Here is a 9089-nt window from a genome sequence, read left to right on the forward strand (position 1 = left end):
GACATGCTATGGACCACCAATATGAAGCACATGGACCACAGCTTGGGAATTCCTGAAAAGGATGTCCTACTGTATGATGGGGGAACCAGGCCTTTAGTGTGGTGGCACCTACCACATTTGGAACTCCCTCCCTGTTCTTAACAGACAGGCGTCATCTCTATTTTCTTCCTGGTGCCTCTTGAAGGTCTTCATTTTTCAATAGGTCATTTAAGTAGAGATCTTTATCCCAGGCTAGATTTGTAGTGTTTTTGGAACTGTTTTTACATATGAAATTGATTTTAATTGTTTTCTACGTATGAAGTTAAGCAATTGTTTTTATTCTTGATGTTCTTATTGTGAAATCACTTTTAGCAAATGTTATGTCCTGAGCTGAATCCTAGAACAATAGGATCCAGAATGCAGCAGTCTGATTGGTCTGCAGGAGCCACCCAATCCAGCTCCAGGTGGAAGTGAATCAGTGACCTGATTGGCCTGTAGGAGCAGCTAATCAGGCTCCTGGATGAAATGAATCAGCAACCTGATTGACCTGCAGGAGCAGCCAATCAGGCATCTGGAGGAGGTGAATCTGCAATCTGATTGGCTTACAGAAGCAGCCTGGAATTAGCCAATCATGAGGGGCCCATTGTATAAATAATGTATATATAGCTAGACGTTTTGGGGAAAGTTTCATTCATTGCTACTATGAGCTAAATAAAGAGCATGAAAATCAGAATTCATACTTGACTCTGTGGAGATCTTTATCCCAGGCTAGATTTGTATTGTTTGGAACTGTTTTTACATATGAAATTGATTTTAATTGTTTTCTACGTATGAAGTTGTGCAATTGTTTTTATTCTTGATGTTCTTATTGTGAAATCGCTTTTAGCAAATGAATAAACCAGAGAGACAGCAAGCATTCTAGCCCTACCTCTGGCACACACTAGTATAAAACTAATATGTTTGCTGTGTATGTGTGTGTGTGTGTGTGTACACGCGCGCGCGCGCGCGCACACACACACACACACACACAGAGAACTTTAAATATAATCACCTCAGTATATGGCATTATCTCTGTTCATCCCTACATCTCCCACCAAATTAGCAGTAAGAAAAAATGGGCAAGAAACCAAATAAATTGAAAACAGATATGCCTCTTCTCCCTGCCCCAGCTAAACAACAACAATGTGAAACAATCCGTAAAGCACATTAAGATGATTTGAGAATCAGACTAGTTGAGTCAAGCATTTGGTGTTAAGGGCTCTGATGGGTTTCAAGAATATGTATGAAAATAAATATTTCCTAGAAATCAGTGTTCAGATACCTGGAGAAAGCAAAGATAATCTAGATTGATTACAGAAGCCAAATACACCATTGTACAGTTACAGCTGTGTATCTTATGAAGAAAGGGCTATTTTTAGTGCACTGGAAAAACCATATCTGGACTACAGTGTTCAGTACTGACTGCATCACAGGTCAAGAAGAGTATTGACAACCTCAGAGATGAGCTATAAAGATGAAAAAGGGGCCTAGGGATAGCATTTTATAAAGGGCTATAAATGTTCAGCTCAGATCATGAATCAGCAGCCAAGGACAATTAAGTGCCCATGCATTCCCTATACTAGGGAATGAGGAACATGTGGCCCTCCAGATGTTGCTGAACTACAGCACTCATGAAACCTAATGGCACTCATGGCCAACAGTCAAGGATGATGGGAGTTGTTGTCCAACAACATCTAGAGCGGCACAGATTGTACATCCCTGGCTTTGCCTCTCTAACTTAATCATCTGAGGCCCTTCTTTGTGTGCCTCCTATGCAAGAGGTCTGGAGACATCAGGAAACTATTTGGACACTTAATCCTCTGGGATGGACCATGATAATAAGATCCCCATACTTGCAGTGACTGCAAGCTATTGTGAGTATAAACTTGATAAGACAACAATCTGTCCAGAAACACTGGATCGTATCCAGAATTGGCAAATCTTCAATCTAACCACTCTGATGCATGTAGGGGCTTTGATATGAAGAAGGAATTCTGTGTGAGTAGGGCCTACTATCCCATTCTTTCCCAAATCACTCTGTACACATGCCGCACAGAAAGTGTGCATCTGCAGAGCACTCCTCAGTAATGAAGAGCTTCTGCTTGCACGGCGTCTGTATTACTGGAGACCCTGGGCAGGATTCAACATATGAGTTCCACCAGTGGAAGCCACATGAGGACTTCTGCTAGAGCAACAGGGCCTTTTCTCCCTTCTCTTTCTCCCCTGTACCCTACGTGACTTGGTTTGGGAGGAGGGGGGGTTAGGAGAACCTTAAGATAGGAACAGCATGAGGGAGGAGAGGGCAAAAATGCTTTCACTCATGGACCAATCTGCTTAGTGTTATGTTGCATTCCACAGAAACACAGACTATAGCCTACATGAATGACAGCACTTTCTGTTGGCTTGATTTCACTAGAAAGCCAAAGTAAATATTCACTCAAGAACAGCAAGGGGTTCACCTAAATGGATAATTTGTTGTGATTTTCATTGGAGAGTTTTGCTAAATTAATGCCACAGCTGTGGAGGTGTTTCTGAAGACCAGCTGTTTGCTTAGTGGCCTCACTCAGCTAGATCTTACGATTTCCCACTGAGCTTCTGGTATTTCAAGTACTCACCCTCATCCTGTGCAGCATGGCTCCGTTTACCAAAATGTGTAACAAGTTCAGCCTGGCAGACATTCCAGAGAGCAAGCATTTGTTAATTTCCTTCAGGCTGCAGGGAAAACTTTATTGCAAAGATCCTAATGGTGATATTTACCAACAATGATCTGTTCATCATTGGGGGGGGGCAGCAATGTGGTTGATTTCCTCCTCCTATCCTGCTCTCAAAGGAAATGAAAAAGATTACTGTGGCTAGGAAAGGATAGATATACAGTGCACAACAGTGACAGTCCAGGAAAATGGAGAGACTGCCCATAACGTATAGCAGACGAGTATAGACAATTTTAACATCTGTTTGTCACTTGAGTGGAACCCCACCCAAACTGGTATCCTCAGAATACATTTATTACTTGTCCTTTTATTGACAGGCTGTGTTTTAATGTTACGAGGTGGAGGACTTTCCCCATACCATGCATAATTAGGTGTTTTCCCCCAGCCGGAACTCATCAGAACTCAGTTCTGGCACCTCTCAGGTGGGCGCCATTGCCATTCTAAAAGGACAAGAGGGGCATTCCAGCACCTCTCTTTCTAGAAAAATAGCACTGCTGGTAAGGATGCCATATACAGTATTTTTTGCTCTATAAGACGCACCAGACCATAAGATGCACCTAGTTTTTGGAGGAGGAAAACAAGAAAAAAAATATTCTTAATCCCAGAAGCCAGAACAGCAAGAGGGATTGCTGTTCTGGCTTCTGGGATAGCTGTGCAGTCCGCATTCACTCCATAAGACGCACATACATTTCCCTTTACTTTTTAGGAGGGAAAAAGTGAGTCTTATACAGCAAAAAATACGGTATTTTACAAACAGCTGGCTCCTTTTGTTGCAGGCTATATAAGGAATGGGGCACCTATATCCCTCTATGGTGGTTTTGCTGCCTAGTTGTGAAATTCTGGAAACTGGTCCTATGAGAGATGAGTAATTTGAGTATATATTTTATGATCCTGAGTGGTGTCTTTTTTCTATATTTCCTGAACAAAAAGTGAGTTTGTTGTTTTTATGTAGGTTGCTGCATGTTTGGCTATTACATGCACATAATCTGGTTTTAGAAGCATGGTACAAAGAGCTCTTAACTATAGCGTTATCCGAAAAAAATAAGACATCAGAATTCTGAAACTGTTGGGTGCCCATTTATTAATCATACAGGAAGTGATTCACGCAAACATTGTATCCAGAGACATCATTTATTTATATGTAATTACTTGAAACCCCTTTCCATTTGAAATATATTCTGCATCTTTCTATGGATTATGATTTATATATATATTATATCGTAACAGCTAAACTGAGCTAAATACAATGGTACCTTGGTTGTTGAACATAATCTGTTCCGGAAGACTGTTCGACTTCCGAAATGTTAGATAACTGAGGCACAATGGGTGGTTGGCAAATTCAATTGAGAAAATTGAGAAATGCACCTCGGAAGCCGTTCAACTTCCAAGGCACATTTGAAAACGGAAGCAATTACTTTCCGGGTTTTCGGCATTCGAAAACCGAAACATTTGGCTTCCAAGACGCTCGAAAACCGAGGTTCCACTGTATATAGATTCACTTTGATGTTATAAGACCATGTACTTGTGGACTCTTAGCATATGTTTCTTTTTTTTACATTTGCTACAGAATAAGGATTATGTACTTAAATTTTTGTTATATGCGTTATTGGAATTCTTTGAAAAATGAAACCAGCCAATCAGTTGACATCACCCCAATGGTGTATGTGTGCTGGATGTCAGCTGTTAGCCTGAACTGCTCACATGTCAGAGTTGGACCTCCATGGGTGGAATCTGGCCCACCAGCCAGAAAAGTTTCCCCATCCCTGCAGCACAGCCTTCCTAGCTTTCTGTGCATACATGAAAACCATGGAATTGCAGGCACCTAGGGAGAATACACAATGCAGAGCACTGGAGAGATAATTTGAAGAATGAAAGAAATGATCCTTACTAATATGTCTTGCCCCCTTAGACGACAAGCACAGAAAAAACAACACCACCAAATCAAAACCCATATCCCATGAGATTTTTTTGCTCCCATTGGAAAACTTTTATCATTAATTGTTGGAAAGGAAAAAAGAGGCGCTTTTTTTTCTTTTTTGTAAAGCAGGCACTAGTAAAAACTTTACCTAGCAACTCATCTAGCCTATATCATAGCTGTCAACTTTCCCCTTTTTTAAAGGGAAATTCCCTTATTCCAAATAGGATTCCTCACAAGAAAAGGGAAAAGTTGACAGCTATGGCCTACATGTATTTGGGTTAGTCAAAATACATTTTTATAGGTTACTGCAAGTGAACCAAGATTAATCTACCAATCTTATCAAAAGAAAATTAGGTGAGAGGAAAGTAGTAGACAATATGTTGCCCAGTGGGGATTTGTCTAGCAAAAACCTAGTCAACCAAACTAGCTTGTGTGGGTCTTTGATTAGCCTTAATCATTCATTTCCTGCATAGGAAAGAGGCATAATAGCTATGAGGATGAAAGGAAAGAAACTTACAAATTGTCAGCTGGCGCTCTCCTACATGCAGGAAGCCAAGTACATGAAAAGCTTGCCTTCTTACATCTATTAGCGCATTTATTTCACACATTTCTATACCAAGGCAGTTTACAATAGCTTATAAAGCGCACCAGAAAAGCAATAACCAATCAGTTGTTGACAATAAAAGGCAATCACAACTTAAGTAATAAAAAAACCTAAAATGGAAACAGGAGAGGAAATCGCTGGTGTTCGCTTATTCAGCCCATGTCTGGAAGAAAAATCAATCCGACAATTTATATTCAAAGTTGTTGTTGCTTTCAGTCTGCAAATGATGCAGAGGTCTGCTTACCTCCCTTTTGGGGTATGGCAGCATTGCAGGAGGGGCAGCACCTCCCCTCCCCTCCCCACCCCCCAACCCCAAACGAGGGAGAACTGGATCCCCTGGGACTATCCTCAGCTGGGGTGAGAGCTTCAACTCACACACCCGCCTTGCTAAATTGGTCAATGGCAGGGCCAATGAGGATTCAGTCTGCAAAAGATGCAGAATTGATTTGTAACTTGACACATTACCTAATTAGGCAACTGAATTATGTTAATTTCAATGTGTGAATTTTACTCAAGAGTAGACTCACTGAAATCAATGGACCTATCTTAGTCATGATCCCGAATTTCAATGGGCCTGCTCTGAGAAACACTTTGTTGAGTATCAATCCTTGGTGTTAGGCGATTCCACCCATTTGTTTCTATGCAAAGCAAACACAATGCAAAAAGAGATGTCAGAAAATTCCAGCAAAAATAGAAACGGGGGCAGATATTCATAGAATCATAGAATTGGAAGTGTTCATTCTGGAAAAGGGACAAATAAGTGAACACTGGCAATATCTGCCCCTGTTTCTATTTTTGCTGGAATTTTCTGACATCTCTTCTTGCTCCCCAACCCTGGAGGACTCCCCCGCCCCCTGCAACATGGGAGACAATCAAGGCAGTCTACAAAGCTTTTTCCATGACCTTGTTTGTTTTCTCAAATATTGCAATTCCTCTCCTTGGGTGCTGTTCCGTGCCTACAAATCTTTACAACTTCACCCTCTCCAGGGTCCTGGAGATGGGGGTAAGAGGGTTCCTCAATGCCCCACTGCCACCTCTCACCTAACAAGGACTACAAAGTTCTCATTCTCAAAAGGCCCTGCTGGGTCAAGGCAAGATTTTTGTGACCTACAAAAAAAAGGGGGAAGGGCAGCAAGAAAGCAACATTGTGGAATTCCAGCTCAGTAAGAGTAGTTGGAGAAAGAGAGTTCAAATTTTCCTCCCATTTAAAAGAGTTCAGCTTTATTTATTGATTGGTTTTGCTACATTTGTATTTTGTTCATCCAAACAAGTTCTCTGGGCAGTTTACATAAACAATGAAATAAAATATACCATAAAAGCAAAAGCCCAGCAAAAAACAACAACAACCACTGACTAAAATCAGCATAAAACACAACAGTAGAAACAATTAAAACCAGGATAAGACTTATTGCCAAGGAGGCAATTGAAAGAACCTGGTAGATTGTAATTCGAAGGCCTGGGAGAATAAGAAGACACCTAAAGGACTGCAGCGTAGCCAGCAGGAGAGCCTCTCTGAGGATGTTATTCCACAAGTGGGGTATTACCACTGAAAAGGCCTTCTCTGTATTCACCTGCCTCCGTTAATTAGGCAGGGACCTGGAGAAGAGCCTCCAGGCACTTGCTCACTTCAAAAGCCTGGCAGGATTTGGGGGCCTGACAGGTGACAACAGAGTTATTTTTTGAAAGAGCAGAACGGAGGGTGAAAACCCAGTAGAATAGCTGCAGAGACATTATAGTCAGCAGCTCGAGGAGAAGAGACTGTGATTTTATTAACCTGTCTGTCAATGGGAGTGTTCTAATTATCTCGTGGAGTGCAGTATTCAAATACCTTTGAAGTACTTTTCAATGAAGCCTATGGCAGCTAGAGTGATGACATTTCCCCCTCTATCCATGTTGAAAACACAATTCTGAAATTTAATAAAAATCCTTGTTGTGGACAGAAAAGAGGCTTTGCTCTGGAACCTCACTGACAGCATTATGCCGACACTGCCACACCCACTTTCTTCCTTACACCTGATCCTGGTCTTTCTGTTTTGCATTGTTTTGTGGTCTCGAGCTGAATGGAAAGTGAAGCTAAATTCGAACAAAGCCTGAAACAATGTCAGGATTTAAAATAAAGCAGAAGCCTTACCCTGGTATGGCGTCTAGCATTTTGCTGAGCCTTTCCAAACAAATGTTCTCTTTTGTGTTCCCTCTGATAAATGGAAAGCATCCAGGAAATCTCTCATTCATTAACCCAGTACCACAGAGGCAGTCCACTTTTGACATTTCAGCTGGAGAGTCACTGCGTTTTGAAGACAGCTTTTGAACGTCATCGAAGCAAGATCCATTGGATGGAAAAATACTCTTGTGTTTGTTCTCTGTCCAAAGGTGATTTGGTTTTGGAAAATACAATACAAACTTCCAATTTTGGCCATATGTGTATATGCTGGGCATCTGGCAAATCTAAAAAGACACCCCCCAAACACAAAGCTACGAATCATTCTTCTTCCCCTGGACTTTTAAGAATTGCCATGAATGGTTTCAATGAGGGCTCATTATTTAATCATTTTTTCAGCACTGTGGTTGAAAATGTTCATCTGGGGTCAGTTTGGCGACTATGACTTGCATCCTGGATAATAGTTGGAAATGTATTTTGTTACAGAGCTTCTGGTGAAGAAACCAAAGTGTCTGAAGGGCGTTAAAGAACAGCTTGAGGAATGCCACCATGGGATCCCAAAGCCACGCTGGTGGGGGCTGACGGGAGTTGTAGGCCGCAGCATCTGGAAGCACTATGTTGGGGAAGGCTGGGATATGTGATTTAGAAAAGCACCAACATGACAGTGATGGGGGATTGAGGATAGGAGTGATAGTTCTGTGGTCAAGTCAGTTTATTGTGTTTTAGCAGACAGCCATTATACACATGAAAACGATAACAAAAATAACAATACTGTATTTACATTTCTGCTCCTTAACCTTTAAAGGATAAATCAATTCCCATTGTTCTGTGGTATTATGGCAGTAGGCAAAGCTGTAGTGTAACTCTTGATTTTGTGGGAAATGTGTTGTTATGATGTGTTTTAATATTAAATGAATGTGTGTTTTTAAAAAAAGAAAAGGACAACCAAAATGATCAAGGGGTTGGAATGACTCTCTTGTGAAGAAAGGTTGCAACATTTGGGACATATCAGTTTAGAGGAAAGGTGAGTTAAGAGATGACATGATAGAAGTTTCTAAAAGTATGCATGGCATGGGGAAGGTGGGTTGAGGAAACATTTTCACCCTCTCTCATAACACTTGTGGGCATCCAATTCTGCTTGGCAATGGACTCTCATTGATCCACATTAGATTTGTGTGGTTGCAACCTTTATTGTGCCACCATTACAATCTGGTTTGGAAAACTTTGGACTGTATCCAACAGTGCCCTATGCATGAGTGGAACAAATTTTTACTCAGGCAATAGGACGTCCCCTTCCTCTCCTCCCCCTGCACCTCATGCAACCCCCCAAAGCTGACCTGGAGGGTCAGGGAGCCATCCAGAGCAAATCTGGGAGGTGCATGATTGCCACAGGGGGAGGAGAGGATGGGGAAGTCCTGCTATACAAGCCAAAGCCCACTTCTGTCTATTCTTATGTACTTGGAGAGGAGACTGACTCTCCAGATTTTTGAATTGGAATATTATGAGCACTTGTACTATTATTTTCCTCTTTGGCTGCCCTTCCGACAGAACATATAGATCTGAGATTCTAGAGCCACTTGTAAAGAGGGCAGAGGGTTGCTCGTACCTGGTTACTTGGCTTAGGAATGCTTTATGTATATCCATCAATGAAGTCGGCAATTATTTGGTTCTCTCTGTATT

At 41.5% G+C, this 9089-nt stretch overlaps 1 long non-coding RNA gene across 2 annotated transcripts in view; it reads left to right on the forward strand.

Moving 5' to 3' along the window:
* The window catches only part of LOC309373216, a 76662-nt gene extending 75921 nt beyond the window's left edge, over positions 1-741 (forward strand). For both annotated transcript variants that reach the window (XR_014169852.1, XR_014169853.1), the window contains one exon: positions 2-741. This is a non-coding gene — a long non-coding RNA (uncharacterized lncRNA). The remainder of the gene's footprint in view (position 1) is intronic.
* The last annotated feature ends 8348 nt before the right edge of the window (positions 742-9089 follow it).

The sequence above is a fragment of the Podarcis melisellensis genome, assembly GCF_964234715.1.
Source record: "Podarcis melisellensis genome assembly, chromosome: 6".
Classification (NCBI taxonomy): Eukaryota; Metazoa; Chordata; class Lepidosauria; order Squamata; family Lacertidae; genus Podarcis; species Podarcis melisellensis.